At 33.8% G+C, this 20,848-nt stretch overlaps 1 long non-coding RNA gene across 1 annotated transcript in view; it reads left to right on the top strand.

Moving 5' to 3' along the window:
- The window catches only part of LOC141391517 (uncharacterized), a 363,526-nt gene extending 342,921 nt beyond the window's left edge, over positions 1–20,605 (top strand). Inside the window, exon 3 of the long non-coding RNA XR_012409669.1 lies at positions 20,522–20,605. This is a non-coding gene — a long non-coding RNA (uncharacterized lncRNA). The remainder of the gene's footprint in view (positions 1–20,521) is intronic.
- The last annotated feature ends 243 nt before the right edge of the window (positions 20,606–20,848 follow it).

Raw genomic sequence — 20,848 nt, 5'->3', positions numbered from 1 at the left:
TATAATATATGTTTGCAAATTTTGTGATGCCCGCGATATTTCACTTTTCGCGATATTTCATTTCCGCGAAGACCATTCAGGGTCAAGACAGTAATTACAGTAGTATTGCAAACAGTCTGTAAACGATACGTTCAAAAATATCAGGTACTTCAGATTTTTTTAAAAAAAAAGATGAAGGAGAACCTCCGGTCACTACACTTAGCCGTATTATAATAGCTCACGACCGCGATATCCGACTTGTTCAAGCTAGTGTTTATATCATTTTTGTGTCACGCTTACTAATATTATGTATATTAATTGAAATAATACATTTTTGAAAACTTTGTGATGACCGCGATCATTCAGGGAAAACAATCTGTAAACAATACGTTCACAAATATCAAAGATTTCAGATTTTCTTAAAACATTGTGGGAGAGGACCACTGGTCGCTACTCTTAGCCGTATAAAAACAGCTTTTGAAATTTTTGGGATGACCGCGATATTTCACTTCCGCGACGACCATTCAGGGTCAAGACTGTAATTACCATAGCATTGCAAACAATTCGTAAGCAATATATTAAAAAGTATCTTGAATTTCGCGGTTTTCTTAAAAAAATTGTGGGGTGGACCACCGGTCACTACACTTAGCGAGATAAAAAAATAGATTACGACCTTTTCTCAGACCTAAAAACTCCACATACAAAATTTCATAAGATTTCCCAATCGATTTTTCGGAATTTCTATATAGTGACATTTCAAGTTATCGGGATTTTACTGTACTCCAAAATATGGCGTTGACCCCGTTATCCCACATATTGAAGCCAGTGTTATAGCGGTTTTGTAGTCACGCTTACTAAAATTAGGTATATTATCTGAAATAATACATTTTTGAATAATTTGGGATGACCACGACATTTCACTTCCGAGACGACCATTCAAAAAAATATATAGCCTATTTTCACCGCCGGTGTTCCCAGTACATTATCTGAAATTTTCAAGAAAATCTATTCAGCCGTTTTTGATTCTATTCGGAACATACAAACAAACAAACATACTAACATACACACATTGCCTTTTATATATTAGATGGTAAACTTATTACTAGACAAAATTCAGTCAGACATTTAAAATTTCATCAAAATTGGTGCAGCAAATACGTGAAATCAGGCGAAAATATATATGGGAGCTTTATCCAAATCTGAAACGATTTTCAACAAAAGCAGTAGCGTTCTTACTATGGCTAAAAAAAAAATTATTACCCAATTTTCAGCTCAATCGGACAAAAATGCGACCTGTACGTTTCGAACAAAAATACATGGACAGACGGACGGACGGACATGCATAAATCGACTCAGAAAGTGATTATATGTATATCCCCAAAAGGAACTATGGACCTATTTCGTTTCCTTTTGTATGTTACATACAAATGCACAAAGACATAATACCCCTTACCACATTGTGGTGTAGGGTATAAAAAGCATGGAAAATTGTCTATTTCGAGTGGACGTTCAAGCAATTGAGAGCTTTTCGGTAGTTATTTAGAGCTATGCTCCTGTACATCTCGTTTTTTTCACACTCTCGCTTTCCATGTCTCTCTTTTTCCGGTTGAAAAGACGTTTCTTCTCATTCCTTTTCTTCCGATACCTCTCCCGTGGGCTACGCGTTGCTACTAATTGTTGGGTGTATCTATCTTGTTCACAGCTTACCGATGTCCAACTTTCGTGTTGTATATGATCGCACTTTATTTGCTACCTTTATTCTGGTACGTACATTTGCTGCAACAAGGTGGTGGTCCGAGTCTATGTTTGCTTCTTGGAACCATCGAAATCTATCAGCCGCTGCGAAATCTATCAGCCTAATTCCATTGTCAGATGTTTTACTGCGGATACTTAACTGTTGGGCTAAATTCCAATTTTGGCATTAAAATCGCCTAGGATAATTTTAATGTCATGGTTACGACAACGGTCGCATATGTATATGTTTCTTCTAAGCGCTCGTAAAATACATCTTTGCTCTGTTCTTCCTGGTCTATGGTGGGAGCATGAACTTATTGCAACAAGTTTTAACCTCCGGCCAACTACAAATCCGCAACAAAACTAATGCTTTATGTCATGACAGCTATAATACAAAGTCACATTTAAGGGTTGTTGAGACGCTCTTCCCAATCCATCGTATTTCCGAAATATTATTGCCATATAGGAAATACGATGGCTTGTACTTTTTAAGTACATCACCCAATGTGTAAAATGTTAAGGTTACTAGTTCAACGCCCAACCCAAGGTTTTAACGTTCATATGGGTAATCTCGCGCACTTGTTAGCTCGCTATCTTTAACGGGTGTTAAAGGAGGCTCCCCAGGTAACACCACGGGGACGTAGCACAGTGTCACGACTGTGGCCAAAAATGGTAAAAACTAAATACTTCGTTGAACAAATTTATTGATGAGGAGTGATAGAAAACATATTAATTAAAAAGAATCTGAATTTTGGTACTGATACGTGAAGTAGTTTTTGCTATATAAGGATTTAAATCCGACTATTTTAGTTAATACGTATTTTTGTGTGTTTTTTTTCTACAATTAATAAATTATATTATGCGTTAATATTTAAAATTTAAAAGTAACGGTCGCTGCAAAAATGGTTCCTAAGTTCTCTTGGGATGTAATTAACTTGGCTACATTTTTGTTTGCATGTAAATATTAATCATATGGTGTTTACATTTACCCACACATGTATTACTAAGTTTATTAATTTTCTGAAGCAAATTTTAAATTGAGTGGAGTGGGTATAAAAAGGTATATCGATATTTTTTGCTGTATGAGTAGTAAAAAGTGAGTACTTCAAATATATAAAGGTCCCAGCTGCAGAGGTTTGAAGACGAATGTGTCATTTCTCTTTTTCAGCGACCACCTCACTGAGAACAAATCGTTTTGTGGTGTTGGCTATAGCGCGAAAACAAATGAACCGATCATCATATATTTTTGTGGGCTTATTAAGTACCTAATAATCTTGCTTTAAAACGAGAGAATTTTAAAAATATCAGTTTAAAAAAAAAAATTGTGAACAGCGAAAATCAAAATTCGATTTTTTACAAAAAAATTACTGTTATTGGCCACTAATCGGTCAAAAAAAAAAAATTTAAAGGAAATTTCTCATATATAAAGACAATAGTTTGATATATTCAATATGCTCACAAACAATTTGAAGACTGACCATCAAATTTCACTCATATCGAGTGGATATTGAGGTCACAACACTCAAAATACCGAAAATGAGGAGGCACGGTTCTATGGGGGCTATAGGAAGTTGAGAACCTATACCGACATATTTCTGGTGGAAGGTTATAAGTCCCCAAACGGATACTTAATACTAATTTTCAGCCATTTCGGTGTGATACCGAAAATCGGGAGGTACGGTTCTATGGGGGCTATATCAAAACGTGGACCGACCAACCCAATTTCTTGTCCTGAAGATTGTAAGTCAATAATAGAAACGTGTACCAAAATTGATACACCTACGACAACTCCTTCTATTTTTGGCCACAGTTAATATGAACTCGTGACATTGTGCGTCGGTGTACACGTGAAATCGACACCTCCAAATAATAGTATGCTAAGTCTAAAAAGTGAGTTTTGCAGGAGAACCTCTCAAAGTGTGGAAATTTTTTTGAACTTCAGTACTATGCTAAGTCAATATTTGTTTATAACTTCTGTTCGGATTGACCGATCATTACCAAAATTTCACAGAATTTAAGTTAAAGGACGTTCGACACCTCCAAATAATAGTTCGCTAATTCTGAACAGTGAGTTTTGCAGGACAAGCTCTAAAAGTTTGGACATTTCTTTGACCTTCAGCACTATGCTAAGTAAAGATTTGTTTATAACTTCTGTTCGGATTGTCCGATTATTATCAAAATTTGACAGAATTTAAGTTAAAGGACGTTAAATATAAAAATGTAAGGAACTTGAAAACATGCTAAGTCGACTTAGCATACTATTGTTTGGAGGCGTCGAAATGAAAGATGTTAATGCCGATCAGTGCCGTTGCTTGGTATCTTTCACCTCCTACCCATATTCTTCACCTAAGTTCTATATTTTGCAGCATTGACGGTTCTCACTAGAGCAGTTTTTTTTTGTTTCTTAGCGCTCTTGAAGAAGATGGGTTGAAGTCGAAATGTGAGCCAGCATTACACTAAGGGGATTTGCCACAGCCTACAATGTTAATTAAATCGCAGACTTTCTGAGTGCATGGCGGCCGTGCTTACTTTTGCACCATTGTGACTTTACATATTTTGATATTTGTAAACTTTCTATTATATAAAAAGTTTATTTTCCAAGTTAGAGGTGTCATCTGGTAAACGTTTCTTCCTATTTTAAAAGATTTGAATAACTACATGTATATGGAGACATATGTATGTAAGTATGTATATTTTACAACTACAAATGTCTTCTAGGCTTATATTGGTCAAAATCACATGAACCTTTTCATGAATATATGTTTACATATATATCCCATAATATGCATATGTATGTATACCTATATATTTCAATCTGCATAAGTGCAGGCATCGATGAGAAGAAAAACAAGAAATACATAACCGAATGTGTGCTTACTATTTATGTATGTATATTGTACATTCAAACAAGAGAGAACAATGCTGCATTATAATTTCAAATAGTAAATTTCAAGTTAGTTATATTTAACTTTCAAATTCAATTATAGACATTCACCGAAGAAGAAAGCTGAAAAGTTGAACAATGGAGAAATTAATTTTAATATAAAATGAACACAACAAATATAATTGTTGTTTCTCTTTTTCTCTCGTTTTAGAACTTTTTTCAGCATTATGTTTTTCCTTTGTAATTTTATGTTGTTGGCTTATTAAAAAATTACTCAACAAATGTTGTTGTTGTTCGTGCTGTTAGAACACTCATCACATTTTTTCTTTTTGTACAATGGTATTCTTGTTTGCCTCATAAAAATATGTGGTTTTAATCTACTTTTCTCCCTACTCTCAATCAGATATTTGTGTGGGGTTTTTTCTACCAACTAATAATAAAGGAAAGTACATTTTAATCTTGTCAAGCTTTATGCTCCTTGATGTCGTCATACCGGTTCTGCGGACTTTCTGGTGCATTGTCAACGAAATCTTATTAAAGTACATAACAAAATACATGCTGATGATGAAGAGAGAAAAAAAGAAACGAGAAATAGTTTTAATTTGACATTTCTTTGAACTGTGAATGGACTTTTTATGGACGTTATACTACTAAAAATAGATATTTTCTATCTTACTTCTTCGGTCCATTGTCAAACCGAGGAAGATTTTAAATTTATCAACTGATTTTGTATGTAACCTTACTTTTCTCTTACGGACTTTGTCGGATTTTTTCGCCCATTGATGCTGTTTAGGATTTATTATCGTCCATGTCCCCTGTCTTTATCCTAAAGCGATCTAATTATAAAAGTTAAAAAATGGCTGAATGGCGAATTCTCCCGCTTATTGAGACTTATATGTTTTAGTTTTTCATGGCTGATGGACGGTTCAACCTCACCATTTACGGACATTTGTAAATATAACATTTTTCTGGAAAACTAATTTGCAAACCGATGCACTCATAAGTTTAGCAAATATAGCGATTATAAAACAATAGGACACCGAAATTCGTCCACAAATGTATAGCACGGGACATTTCTGAACATTTTGAATTGCATGAAATTAGGTTCAGTAGTTTTGGAAAAATAACACTGTGCAACAAAATGCAATTTTTTTCAAAATGATGGAAAAAACCCGGTTACATTATGAAAGTAGAGCTAAAAATATGAGACACGTATATCGGCGTTTTTAAAGTTTACGTCGGAAAGTAACCAAAATAGGCGGGGCAAGTTCCGCCCATTTTTAAATTTTTCGAAATATTCGAGTTTAGATATATTGGAATCCTTGCATTTCAAGTATATAGTGTCTTTGGCAACTTTACTTAGGACGGTGTGGGAAATATTTTTGTTAAAAATGTTAACCCTCATGCGGTTCATTAAAGTGGTCTTTTTTGTCCTTTTTTCGAAAATCTTTCAAAAACTCCTTTAGAATGTGATCATATCAAATCCGAATATTCTACAAAATTGTTCGCCATAAAATTTTACTATAGGTCTCAGAATACACCAAAACTGTAACTATTGCCTAATCGCCAGGAATCTCTAAAAATGAAAAACACGTTTTAGGGTTAAAGTCGGACTTCATTTGAGTTTATTCAAAATTGTCCCACAAAACATAATTGTAGAGAGATGATGTCAGAGACAAAAGTATTCTTAGTCAAATTTCACCATAGGCTACCAAAGAAATGAAATGTCTATTTATGTTCTATAACATGAAAATATCAGTATCAATTTTGCTGAAAAAACATGAAAATATTTCCCAATTTTTTTGATGAATTTTTTTTCTTATTATTTCTAGTTGATACATGGAAGTAATTTAAAACTTGCTTATAGGTAAAAAGTGTCAAAGGATGAAAAAATCTACACAAAATTTCACTATGAGCTTCAAAACAAACCATAAATCTATGTACACTATTTCCTTAAAAAAATTAGATTACAAATTTATATATATTAGGATGAAATTATATGTATTAATTTTGGACTGTTAATTTTACATAATTCCATACTGGACCAAAAGAAATTTCATTATGAGTGTCTGAATAAAAGAAATCTGTAACCATACCATATAACATTCTTAGCAGGACTTGTTTTCGATATATAGGTTTAAGGCCATATTTTCCAATTTTCATACAGATTGTCGTTGTGATTGAAAAATATAAATATGTTATTGATGGTTTTTCGTTATAAATTCATACAGAAGATGTTGTGCGTTCAATTTAAACATCTTTAAAAACATTTGCGTTAAATATATATTTGAAAAATATTAAAAAACCCAGATCGGACCTGCCAAAATTGCGTATTTTTAATACTTTCAACTTAAATTCCGTAGTTAGGATAAGCCATTGGTTACTTATATTGCATGCGAAAATACATTAGAGGTATACGGCTATGGTCCAGTGAAAATATAGGTGTCATATGGGCTCTCACATGCACAATTTGGGTTGGTCCAAAAAAACTACAATGATGGGACTCACTCCTACTTTGGTGGCATTTACGGAATAAACCTTAGAAATTGACATAAATGACTATATCCTAACTGGGTTCGTTATGCTCATTCATTCATGATACAGCTATATATTTATATTGTATCAACTAGAAAAAATAAGGAAAAAAATTTCATCAACAAAATTGGGAAATATTTTCATGTTTTTTCAGCAAAATTGATACTGATATTTTCATGTTATAGAACATAAATAGACATTTTATTTCTTTGGTGGCCTATGGTGAAATTTGACGAAGAATACTTTTGTCTCTGACATCATCTCTCTAAAATTATGTTTTGTGGGACAATTTTGAATAAACTCAAATGAAGTCCGACTTTAACCCTAAAACGTGTTTTTCATTTTTAGAGATTCCTGGCGATTAGACAAGAGTTACAGATTTGGTGTATTCTGAGACCTATAGTAAAATTCTATGGCGAACAATTTTGTAGAATATTCGGATTTGATACGATCACATTCTAAAGGAGTTTTTTAAAGATTTTCGAAAAAAGGACAAAAAAGACCACTTTAATGAACCGCATGAGGGTTAAAATTTTTAACAAAAATATTTCCCACACCCTCCAAGGTGAAGTTGCCAAAGACACTATATACCTGAAATGCAAGGATTCCAAGATATCTAAACTCGAATATTTCGAAAAATTTAAAAATGGGCGGAACTTACCCCGCCTATTTTGGTTACTTTCCGACGTAAACTTTAAAAACGCCCATACACGTGTCTCATATTTTTAGCTCTACTTTCATAATCTACTCGATTTTCCTTGTCATTTTTTTTGTTGTCGCACAATGTAATGTATTGAAAAGGGTGGGCGTGGTCATCAGTTTTCAAGATATAACATATTTAAAAAAGTGGGCGTGGTCCGGTATATTGATTCCAACCCCAGTTCAGTAGTTTTTGTAGAAAAGATTAAAATTGAAAAAAGTGAGCGGAAAAGTAGGGGTGGTCAAATCTTCTTTGATAAAAACCTTAATTGGGTTCTGACGAACATTTCAAAATATTCAAATTATCCTTTGTAGGATTCAATAGATTATATGCTTACTCATTTATATGGCTGTGCTTGCGCCCATAACATTTGTCCCATAAGTCCGTAGTTTGATGGGTTACCATTATCCACGATCTCTTGCTCTCATAACTTTGGAAACCACACTATTTTGAATTTATGGATCTTTTGATCTACTACTTTTGGCAAAACTATTACTCTATTATTTCAACCTATCCTATTCAACCTATAGTAAACATATGGATTTTTTAAAAAAAAAGTTGCATGTGTTCTGTTCCCAACTACCGGGATACTTATTCCATTAAGCTTGTCTACTCTTGTAGCGAGTGTTATTCCAGTACTACGTAATGTCTCCCTCTTATTACCAACAATCCTGTTTTCTCTTTTATTTAAATTTCGATGTTGTTTCCTTTTTATTTTCATTTCTTTGTAGTGTAGTTTTGTGTGTTGTGTTGAACAAACATTCTTGTATAACTCTTCTCCAAACATTGCAACAATTATCAAAATTTATTTTCTTGCTTTTGTCCATTTTAAATGTTTACTTATTTATTATTTATACAATAAAAAGGAAAAAAAGAAGAGGAATGGAAATACATTTTCCACATGCAAATACCAAAACAGCTCATATGTAGTTTTAGCTATCATAATGAGAAATAGGTTAACGAATGCATATTGTGGCCCACCTATAAAGGGGTAATTAAAATAAAGCTGAACGAGGATGATTTTTATAGCATATATACAACGGCGACAAAAAATGGAACACCTACCCCAATTTTTTCCTATTTCATCCAAAAAACTTATATATGCAACTTTGTGGTGATCGGTTAACGTTAACCCTTGCCACCCGTACTAATTTGTAAGGGGCAATAAGTGCATTTTCACGAAAATTCTCTAAATGCCACAATTTTGGTCCAATTGAACTATGATATACCTCTAATATGCATATTTGGCAAAAAATAGATATTACGGGCCCTATGTATAACTATATCAAAATCCGATTTGATTTTCACAAATTTTTGTTTTACCACAACAATGGTAAAGTTTGTTCATCGATTGGACCACAATTACGGCCTTTGGAGAATTTTCGTAAAAAGCACAAATTACTATGGAAACAAAGATGGCCACAAAATTTCATAAAATAGAAATTGAAAAATTTAGGGGGTAGGATTTGCAAAAAAAATTGGGTCGCTCTAATATATATATGTACCTTCAATGAAACATTATTTCCATTTATCTGACCTCTTTCACAAATACAGACAGAGACTCAGTGTCAAACTAAGTTAACCAAGCAAATTGACACTAGTCAAAGCTGAATCATAAAAAATTGCTTTCATACCATTGGGCATGTCAAACTCATGCTCTTTAGCTCTTTCTCTGTCATTGCCATGCTGCTGCCCTGTCAAGTAGTATTTTTCGGTTAATCAATCCACATCTCAATAATATAGTCCACAAATTGATCCAACTGATTGACCACTAATAATAAGAAGATTACTTTGCGAAGTAGGAAGATGGAAGTTAATTTTTGTCATCAACAGCGACAGGAGTAGCAGCAAAAACAGCAACATTAAATGGCAGGAAATACATGTGACATTTAATGATTTGTGTGTATGCGGTTGTTACAGGTGTGTTTCTGTGTGTGGTTCCTTTGTCTTGTACACCTGTCATGTGGCATTCATTGTATTGTAAGTCATTGAATTGTAAGTTGTCATTTTAACTTTACGATTGTGCTACAAATCACGTTTTATTGGAAGAGAGGCGGACGTTGTAACTTCACTTAGGATATATTGAAGTTTTTGATTCCAGCCAGGTATCACTTAGGCAAAGGGAAGCATGATATGCTGTCGACATACATACATAGTTGTATGTATGTGCGTGTCTATAATCTATATACATTGAATTTATGTTGACAACATAATATAGTTGTTGAACATGGTTCGGACATGTTCAATACATCCTTACAGCCATTGAAAGCTAATCTTTTAAATTGCTAGTTTATTAGTTGATATGTAGGTGCGCCAAAGCTATTCAGGGAGATATGCTGAAGTTCTTAACAAGATATCTGGAGTAATACCCGGATGTAATTAGAAAGAAAAATATAATAATTTCATTTAACAACACATCGTCATTGTGTTGTTGCTATGTATCGGTGTTGATTAGAAATGTTTTACAAGTTAAGTAAAACAGCTATGAGTATATATTTTGAAGTAAAAGTAGATTATTAAAAGAATATTTTTCAAGCTACCATAGCACACAAAACTTGGATTTTAAAGAATATTTTCCACAGGACAATATCCCACAAAAAGTGGATTTTTTAAGAATATTTTTTAAGCAGCAATAGCTCACAAAACGTGTTTTTAAGAATATTTTCCACAGAACAATATCCCACAGAACGTGGATTTTTTAAAGAATATTTTCCACAGACCAATAGCCCACAAAACGTGGACTTTTTAAAGAAAAATTTTCACAGACGAATAGCCCACAAAACGTGGATTTTTTAAAGCAGATTTTCCACAGAACAATGGATTACAAAACGTGGATCTTTTTTAAAGTAAATTTACAACAGACCAACAGCCCACAAAACGTGGATTTTCTAAACAAACATTTCAACAGATCAAAAGCCGATAAAACGTGGATTTTTTAAAGAAAAATTCACACAGGCCAATAAACCACAAAACGTGGATTTTTTAAAGAAAAATTCACACAGGCCAATAAACCACAAAACGTGGATTTTTTAAAGAAAAATTCCCACAGACCAGTAAACCACAAAACGTGAATTTTTTAAAGAAACATTTCCACAGACCAATAGCCCACAAAACGTGAATTTTTTAAAGAAACATTTCCACAGACCAATAGCCCACAAAACGTGGATTTTTTAAAGAAAAATTTCCACAGACCAATAGCCCACAAAACGTGAATTTTTTTTAAGAAAAATTTCCACAGACCAATAGCCCACAAAACGTGGATTTTTTAAAGAAAAAATTCCACAGACCAATAGCCCACAAAACGTGGATTTTTTAAAGAAAAATTTCCACAGACCAATAGCCCACAAAACGTGAATTTTTTTAAAGAAAAATTTCCACAGACCAATAGCCCACAAAACGTGGATTTTTTAAAGAAAAATTTCCACAGACCAATAGCCCACAAAACGTGAATTTTTTAAAGAAAATTGTCCACAGACCAATAGCCCACAAAACGTGGATTTTTAAAGAAAATTGTCCACAGACCAATGGCCCACAAAACGTGGATTTTTTAAAGAAAATTGTCCACAGACCAATAGCCCACAAAACGTGGATTTTTAAAGAAAATTGTCCACATACCAATAGCCCACAAAACGTGGATTTATAAAGAAAATTTTCCACAGACCAACAGACAACAAAACGTGGATTTTTCAAAGAAAATTTTCCACATACCAATAGCGCACAAAACGTGGAATTTTTAAAGCATATTGCCCACATACCAATAGCGCACAAAACGTGGAATTTTAAAGAGAATTGTCCACATACCAATAGCGCATAAAACGTGGAATTTTAAAGAAAATTGTCCACACACCAATAGTCCACAAAACGTGGATTTTTAAAGCAAATTGCCCACATACCAATAGCGCACAAAACGTGGAATTTTAAAGAGAATTGTCCACATACCAATAGCGCATAAAACGTGGATTTTTAAAGAAAATTGTCCACATACCAATAGCGCATAAAACGTGGATTTTTTAAAGAAAATTGTCCACAGACCAATAGCCCACAAAACGTGGATTTTTTAAAGAAAATTGTCCACAGACCAATAGCCCACAAAACGTGGATTTTTTAAAGAAAATTGTCCACATACCAATAGCCCACAAAACGTGGATTTTTTAAAGAAAATTGTCCACATACCAATAGCCCACAAAACGTGGATTTTTTAAAGAAAATTGTCCACATACCAATAGCCCACAAAACGTGGATTTTTTAAAGAAAATTGTCCACATACCAATAGCCCACAAAACGTGGATTTTTTAAAGAAAATTGTCCACATACCAATAGCCCACAAAACGTGGATTTTTTAAAGAAAATTGTCCACATACCAATAGCCCACAAAACGTGGATTTTTTAAAGAAAATTGTCCACATACCAATAGCCCACAAAACGTGGATTTTTTAAAGAAAATTGTCCACATACCAATAGCCCACAAAACGTGGATTTTTTAAAGAAAATTGTCCACATACCAATAGCCCACAAAACGTGGATTTTTTAAAGAAAATTGTCCACATACCAATAGCCCACAAAACGTGGATTTTTTAAAGAAAATTGTCCACATACCAATAGCCCACAAAACGTGGATTTTTTAAAGAAAATTGTCCACATACCAATAGCCCACAAAACGTGGATTTTTTAAAGAAAATTGTCCACATACCAATAGCCCACAAAACGTGGATTTTTAAAGAAAATTGTCCACATACCAATAGCCCACAAAACGTGGATTTTTTAAAGAAAATTGTCCACATACCAATAGCCCACAAAACGTGGTCCACAGACCAATAGCCCACAAAACGTGGATTTTTTAAAGAAAATTGTCCACAGACCAATAGCCCACAAAACGTGGATTTTTTAAAGAAAATTGTCCACAGACCAATAGCCCACAAAACGTGGATTTTTTAAAGAAACATTTCCACAGACCAATAGCCCACAAAACGTGGATTTTTTAAAGAAAATTGTCCACAGACCAATAGCCCACAAAACGTGGATTTTTTAAAGAAAAATTTCCATAGACCAATAGCCCACAAAACGTGGATTTTTTAAAGAAACATTTCCACAGACCAATAGCCCACAAAACGTGGACTTTTTAAAGAAACATTTCCACAGACCAATAGCCCACAAAACGTGGATTTTTTAAAGAAACATTTCCACAGACCAATAGCCCACAAAACGTGGATTTTTTAAAGAAACATTTCCACAGACCAATAGACCACAAAACGTGGATTTTTTAAAGAAACATTTCCACAGACCAATAGCCCACAAAACGTGGATTTTTTAAAGAAACATTTCCACAGACCAATAGACCACAAAACGTGGATTTTTTAAAGAATGTTCTTCTCTTACCAATAGACCACAAAACGTGGATTTTTTAAAGAATGTTCTTCTCTTACCAATAGACCACAAAACGTGGACTTTTAAAAAAAAATTTCACAGACGAATAGCCCACAAAACGTGGATTTTTTAAAGCAGATTTTCCACAGAACAATGGATCACAAAACGTGGATCTTTTTTAAAGAAAATTTTCAACAGACCAACAGCCCACAAAACGTGGATTTTTTAAATAAACATTTCAACAGACCAATAGCCCACAAAACGTGGATTTTTTAAAGAAACATTTCCACAGACCAATAGCCCACAAAACGTGGATTTTTTAAAGAAACATTTCCACAGACCTATAGCCCACAAAACGTGGATTTTTTAAAGAAACATTTCCACAGACCAATAGCCCACAAAACGTGGATTTTTTAAAGAAACATTTCCACAGACCAATAGCCCACAAAACGTGGATTTTTTAAAGAAACATTTCCACAGACCAATAGACCACAAAACGTGGATTTTTTAAAGAATGTTCTTCTCTTACCAATAGACCACAAAACGTGGACTTTTAAAAAAAAATTTTCACAGACGAATAGCCCACAAAACGTGGATTTTTTAAAGCAGATTTTCCACAGAACAATGGATCACAAAACGTGGATCTTTTTTAAAGAAAATTTTCAACAGACCAACAGCCCACAAAACGTGGATTTTTTAAATAAACATTTCAACAGACCAACAGCCCACAAAACGTGGATTTTTTAAATAAACATTTCAACAGACCAACAGCCCACAAAACGTGGATTTTTTAAATAAACATTTCAACAGACCAACAGCCCACAAAACGTGGATTTTTTAAATAAACATTTCAACAGACCAATAGCCCACAAAACGTGGATTTTTTAAAGAAACATTTCCACAGACCAATAGCCCACAAAACGTTGATTTTTTAAAGAAACATTTCCACAGACCAATAGCCCAGAAAACGTGGATTTTTTAAAGAAACATTTCCACAGACCAATAGCCCACAAAACGTGGATTTTTTAAAGAAACATTTCCACAGACCAATAGCCCACAAAACGTGGATTTTTTAAAGAAACATTTCCACAGACCAATAGCCCACAAAACGTGGATTTTTTAAAGAAACATTTCCACAGACCAATAGCCCACAAAACGTGGATTTTTTAAAGAAACATTTCCACAGACCAATAGCCCACAAAACGTGGATTTTTAAAGAAACATTTCCACAGACCAATAGCCCACAAAACGTGGATTTTTTTAAAGAAAAATTTCCACAGACCAATAGCCCACAAAACGTGGATTTTTTAAAGAATCATTTCCACAGACCAATAGCCCACAAAACGTGGATTTTTTAAAGAAACATTTCCACAGACCAATAGCCCACAAAACGTGGATTTTTTAAAGAAACATTTCCACAGACCAATAGCCCACAAAACGTGGATTTTTTAAAGAAACATTTCCACAGACCAATAGCCCACAAAACGTGGATTTTTTAAAGAAACATTTCCACAGACCAATAGTCCACAAAACGTGGACTTTTTAAAGAAACATTTCCACAGACCAATAGCCCACAAAACGTGGATTTTTTAAAGAAAAATTTCCACAGACCAATAGCCCACAAAACGTGGATTTTTTAAAGAAAAATTTCCACAGACCAATAGCCCACAAAACGTGGATTTTTTAAAGAAACATTTCCACAGACCAATAGCCCACAAAACGTGGATTTTTTAAAGAAACATTTCCACAGACCAATAGCCCACAAAACGTGGATTTTTTAAAGAAACATTTCCACAGACCAATAGCCCACAAAACGTGGATTTTTTAAAGAAACATTTCCACAGACCAATAGCCCACAAAACGTGGATTTTTTAAAGAAACATTTCCACAGACCAATAGCCCACAAAACGTGGATTTTTTAAAGAAACATTTCCACAGACTAATAGCCCATAAAACGTGGATTTTTTAAAGAAACATTTCCACAGACCAATAGCCCACAAAACGTGGATTTTTTAAAGAAAAATTTCCACAGACCAATAGCCCACAAAACGTGGATTTTTTAAAGAAACATTTCCACAGACCAATAGCCCACAAAACGTGGATTTTTTAAAGAAACATTTCCACAGACCAATAGCCCACAAAACGTGGATTTTTTAAAGAAAAATTTCCACAGATCAATAGCCCACAAAACGTGGATTTTTTAAAGAAACATTTCCACAGACCAATAGCCCACAAAACGTGGATTTTTAAAAGAAACATTTCCACAGACCAATAGCCCACAAAACGTGGATTTTTTAAAGAAACATTTCCACAGACCAATAGCCCACAAAACGTGGATTTTTTAAAGAAAAATTTCCACAGAACAATAGCCCACAAAACGTGGATTTTTTAAAGAAACATTTCCACAGACCAGTAGCCCACAAAACGTGGATTTTTTAAAGAAAAATTTCCACAGACCAATAGCCCACAAAACGTGGAATTGTTTAATGAAAAATTTCCACAGACCAATAGCCCACAAAACGTGGATTTTTTAATGAAAAATTTCCACAGACCAATATCCCACAAAACGTGGATTTTTTAAAGAAACATTTCCACAGACCAATAGCCCACAAAACGTGGATTTTTTAAAGAAACATTTCCACAGACCAATAGCCCACAAAACGTGGAATTTTTTAATGAAAAATTTCTACAGACCAATAGCCCACAAAACGTGGATTTTTTAAAGAAACATTTCCACAGACCAATAGCCCACAAAACGTGGATTTTTTAAAGAAAAATTTCCACAGACCAATAGCCCACAAAACGTGGATTTTTTAAAGAAAAATTTCCACAGACCAATAGCCCACAAAACGTGGATTTTTTAAAGAAACATTTCCACAGACCAATAGCCCACAAAACGTGGATTTTTTAAAGAAACATTTCCACAGACCAATAGCCCACAAAACGTGGATTTTTTAAAGAAACATTTCCACAGACCAATAGCCCACAAAACGTGGATTTTTTAAAGAAACATTTCCACAGACCAATAGCCCACAAAACGTGGATTTTTTAAAGAAACATTTCCACAGACCAATAGCCCACAAAACGTGGATTTTTTAAAGAAACATTTCCACAGACCAATAGCCCACAAAACGTGGATTTTTTAAAGAAACATTTCCACAGACCAATAGCCCACAAAACGTGGATTTTTTAAAGAAACATTTCCACAGACCAATAGCCCACAAAACGTGGATTTTTTAAAGAAACATTTCCACAGACCAATAGCCCACAAAACGTGGATTTTTTAAAGAAACATTTCCACAGACCAATAGCCCACAAAACGTGGATTTTTTAAAGAAACATTTCCACAGACCAATAGCCCACAAAACGTGGATTTTTTAAAGAAACATTTCCACAGACCAATAGCCCACAAAACGTGGATTTTTTAAAGAAACATTTCCACAGACCAATAGCCCACAAAACGTGGATTTTTTAAAGAAACATTTCCACAGACCAATAGCCCACAAAACGTGGATTTTTTAAAGAAACATTTCCACAGACCAATAGCCCACAAAACGTGGATTTTTTAAAGAAACATTTCCACAGACCAATAGCCCACAAAACGTGGATTTTTTAAAGAAACATTTCCACAGACCAATAGCCCACAAAACGTGGATTTTTTAAAGAAACATTTCCACAGACCAATAGCCCACAAAACGTGGATTTTTTAAAGAAACATTTCCACAGACCAATAGCCCACAAAACGTGGATTTTTTAAAGAGACATTTCCACAGACCAATAGCCCACAAAACGTGGATTTTTTAAAGAAACATTTCCACAGACCAATAGCCCACAAAACGTGGATTTTTTAAAGAGACATTTCCACAGACCAATAGCCCACAAAACGTGGATTTTTTAAAGAAACATTTCCACAGACCAATAGCCCACAAAACGTGGATTTTTTAAAGAAAAATTTCCACAGACCAATAGCCCACAAAACGTGGATTTTTTAAAGAAACATTTCCACAGACCAATAGCCCACAAAACGTGGACTTTTTAAAGAAACATTTCCACAGACCAATAGCCCACAAAACGTGGATTTTTTAAAGAAACATTTCCACAGACCAATAGCCCACAAAACGTGGATTTTTTAAAGAAAAATTTCCACAGACCAATAGCCCACAAAACGTTGATTTTTTAAAGAAACATTTCCACAGACCAATAGCCCACAAAACGTTGATTTTTTAAAGAAACATTTCCACAGACCAATAGCCCACAAAACGTTGATTTTTTAATGAAAAATTTCCACAGACCAATAGCCCACAAAACGTGGATTTTTTAAAGAAAAATTTCCACAGACCAATAGCCCACAAAACGTGGATTTTTTAAAGAAACATTTCCACAGACCAATAGCCCACAAAACGTGGATTTTTTAAAGAAACATTTCCACAGACCAATAGCCCACAAAACGTGGATTTTTTAAAGAAAAATTTCCACAGACCAATAGCCCACAAAACGTGGATTTTTTAAAGAAACAATAGCCCACAAAACGTGGATTTTTTAAAGAAACATTTCCACAGACCAATAGCCCACAAAACGTCGATTTTTTAAAGAAACATTTCCACAGACCAATAGCCCACAAAACGTGGAATTGTTTAATGAAAAATTTCCACAGACCAATATCCCACAAAACGTGGATTTTTTAATGAAAAATTTCCACAGACCAATAGCCCACAAAACGTGGATTTTTTAAAGAAACATTTCCACAGACCAATATCCCACAAAACGTGGATTTTTTAAAGAAACATTTCCACAGACCAATAGCCCACAAAACGTGGATTTTTTAAAGAAACATTTCCACAGACCAATATCCCACAAAACGTGGATTTTTTAAAGAAACATTTCCACAGACCAATATCCCACAAAACGTGGATTTTTTAAAGAAACATTTCCACAGACCAATATCCCACAAAACGTGGATTTTTTAAAGAAACATTTCCACAGACCAATTTTAAAGACAATTTAACACACATATGGTAATATTCAAAAAAGTTTTACAATCGTTGAAGTTGAGGTTCACCATTTAATAAGTCGCGAATTGTTGATATATTTTATAAAATATGGATACATTTATATTAATTGAAGTGTTTTAGCCAAGATCTCATAATATGGACCATAACAATTAATTTTCGTGGAAGCTGCGTTGGTGGTAATATAAAAAAATGGGAAACATGTGTTGAATTAATCAAGTTTTTTTGTGTTCTTTCTTAATTTCTGGCCAAACCACGCAAAATTCAAACCTGTGCTCAAAGAAAGAACTAAATAATACCCCTTGGGAAACATGGTTCTAGTGCATGACTTTTCGATATATACACTACATCCCACTAAAATCGATGCTGACATTTTGAAGTTTTGATTTCAGTGTTTTTCGAATTTTTCTTATAATTATATGGTGCAACTGGATAATATTTTCAAACTAGTTACAGGATTGTAGAACTCGCGATTCCACGTCGTTCGATGTATATCTCATGAGTGTGCTCCCTACAGCTTCCTAGTAATAGGAGCCCAAAGGCCAAAATTTGGTGCGTAAATTTTCTGAAAAAACCTATTTTTTGGCTTTAAAATTTACAACTGTCGTACAGGTACCCCTGAACACCGCGTGATTTTAGTTTTTTTTACGTGCCGGATCTAATAAGACCTTTCGCGTTCGAATCCATCCACTAAAACGCCGGATATATATACCTTGAAAGTAGGAAATTCTGCAAAAATATATTTTGACAATTCCGCGAATTGAACCGCGATTTTCTTTGATTACACTGTGATACAAAAGTGGACAAAATTTTTTTGCAGGATTTCTGATGCACAAATTCGGTTTTGTGGGAGTCCATAGAAGACGAAAATACCTTTGGTTTCTTTGGGTCACTTAGGGTTTTGATTTTATAACGGTAAATGTAGTGGAAAATGGGCTTTCTTGGATTTTCAAATTTAAACGGACATTACTTCTTTTTTCCACAACCGATTTGCACACACTGTTTTTCATTTTAAGTGGAAGAGTAATGGCTTTCGAACAAGCCATAGATTTTTAAAATCGGTTAACAAATGGCTAAGTAATAGTGGATTAAGTGTGACAAAAACACATTAAAAAACAGTAAAATGTTTTTCCTTGTGCTCTAGGCTGCGTAAACGACACCTAACAGTACAATTATTTACTGTTAACAAGTAGGAAATTTAGTTGGCTCTCCAAAATGGGAAAAACCAACGAAATCGGTTGAAAAATGAATGCGTTATGGCATTTTTTGTGTTTCAACTTTTTGGTTTTTTTTTTCATATTTTCCTTTATAAAAGATGGGTATCTTAGCATGTGTGATTCTAATTGTGATTATCCTGCTAAAAAATTACGCACAAGGTATCAATGTTTTATAAAGGGAAATATGAAAAAAAACCAAAAAGTTGAAACACAAAAATGCCATAACGCATTCATTTTTCAACGGATTTTGTTTGCTAAAAAGAGGTGTCACAAATTACAAAGATTCGGGAGTAATATCCCTATTTATCCCAAAATAGAATGCGGTGGCACATCCGCAGTTCTTGACGAATTTGTCTAAAATCATTTATATTGACGTATTTTTAATAGGCGGCCATTGAAATCGGATGCACCTTATAATCATATGCACATCGCGCAATTTTTGCCCACTTGAATGTTTTTTGAATAGTAAGATGCAACTGATGGCACACTTTGGCCGCTGAATGAAACATGGGAAAATCCATGCATATTGATCGCCAAAAAAGTTTTTAATTTTTTTTCTATGTAATTGTAAAAGAAATTTGAAATTTACCATATGTATATAGCCCACAAAACATGGATTTGTTTAAATAAGATTTTCTACAAGATTATTGTCCCACAAATCGTGGATTTTTTTAAAGAAGACTATCCCCAGACTACTATCCCACAAAACGAGGATTTTAAAGAATATTTTGCACATACATACAGCCTGCAAAACGTGGATCTTTTAAAGATTTTTTTCAGCAATCGATAGTATATTATAATTTAAAATACATTTTTATTTATTAAAAGAATATTTTTATTTTTGATAAAAATAAGAGTATTCTTGTATGCTCACCTCAATTGAATAAAGTAGCCACAATTTAATGCAATGTAGCAAAAACGTTAAGATATTTGCATGCAATCACGCAAAAATCTGCACAAAAAACACAAAGCGAGAAATGTGAAAGTATGAAACTTAAGTTTAATTTGAATGTTGCATGTTAAGAAAACTATTTTTTTAAATATGTTTATATTGGGTTTTTTGTTGTCGTTTCTACAATAACGTTTCCGCAATTTTTAGATCCTTTAATAATTGTTGGGCGTATATGGCAAAGCAAAAACGAAATTAACCTGAAAGGAAGCCCACCACTTTTACTGGGTAAGGGATATCGTTTACAGCGATTCATTTCGAAGCAGAGGACGAAAAGGTGAGGAATAGTTTTTACATTTGCTTAGCAAGAATACAAGTCGAATATAATTATTATTCCAAACAAGCGAGGTTTCTTTTACAATTGTTGGCGGCATAGTTTTTAGGACCTTTCATTTACAGTTTTTATTGGAAAAAATAAAAAAAAGATAAGAAAAGCCTCAAAGAAGTGTTGACAGGCGACCAAAGTTGATTGTGTTA

This window comes from Musca autumnalis, unplaced genomic scaffold (assembly GCF_047663935.1).
Source record: "Musca autumnalis isolate F117 unplaced genomic scaffold, ASM4766393v1 scaffold_1, whole genome shotgun sequence".
Lineage (NCBI taxonomy): Eukaryota > Metazoa > Arthropoda > Insecta > Diptera > Muscidae > Musca > Musca autumnalis.
The sequence above is the reverse complement of the archived record's forward strand: the minus strand, read 5'-3'. Positions and strand labels throughout refer to the sequence as shown.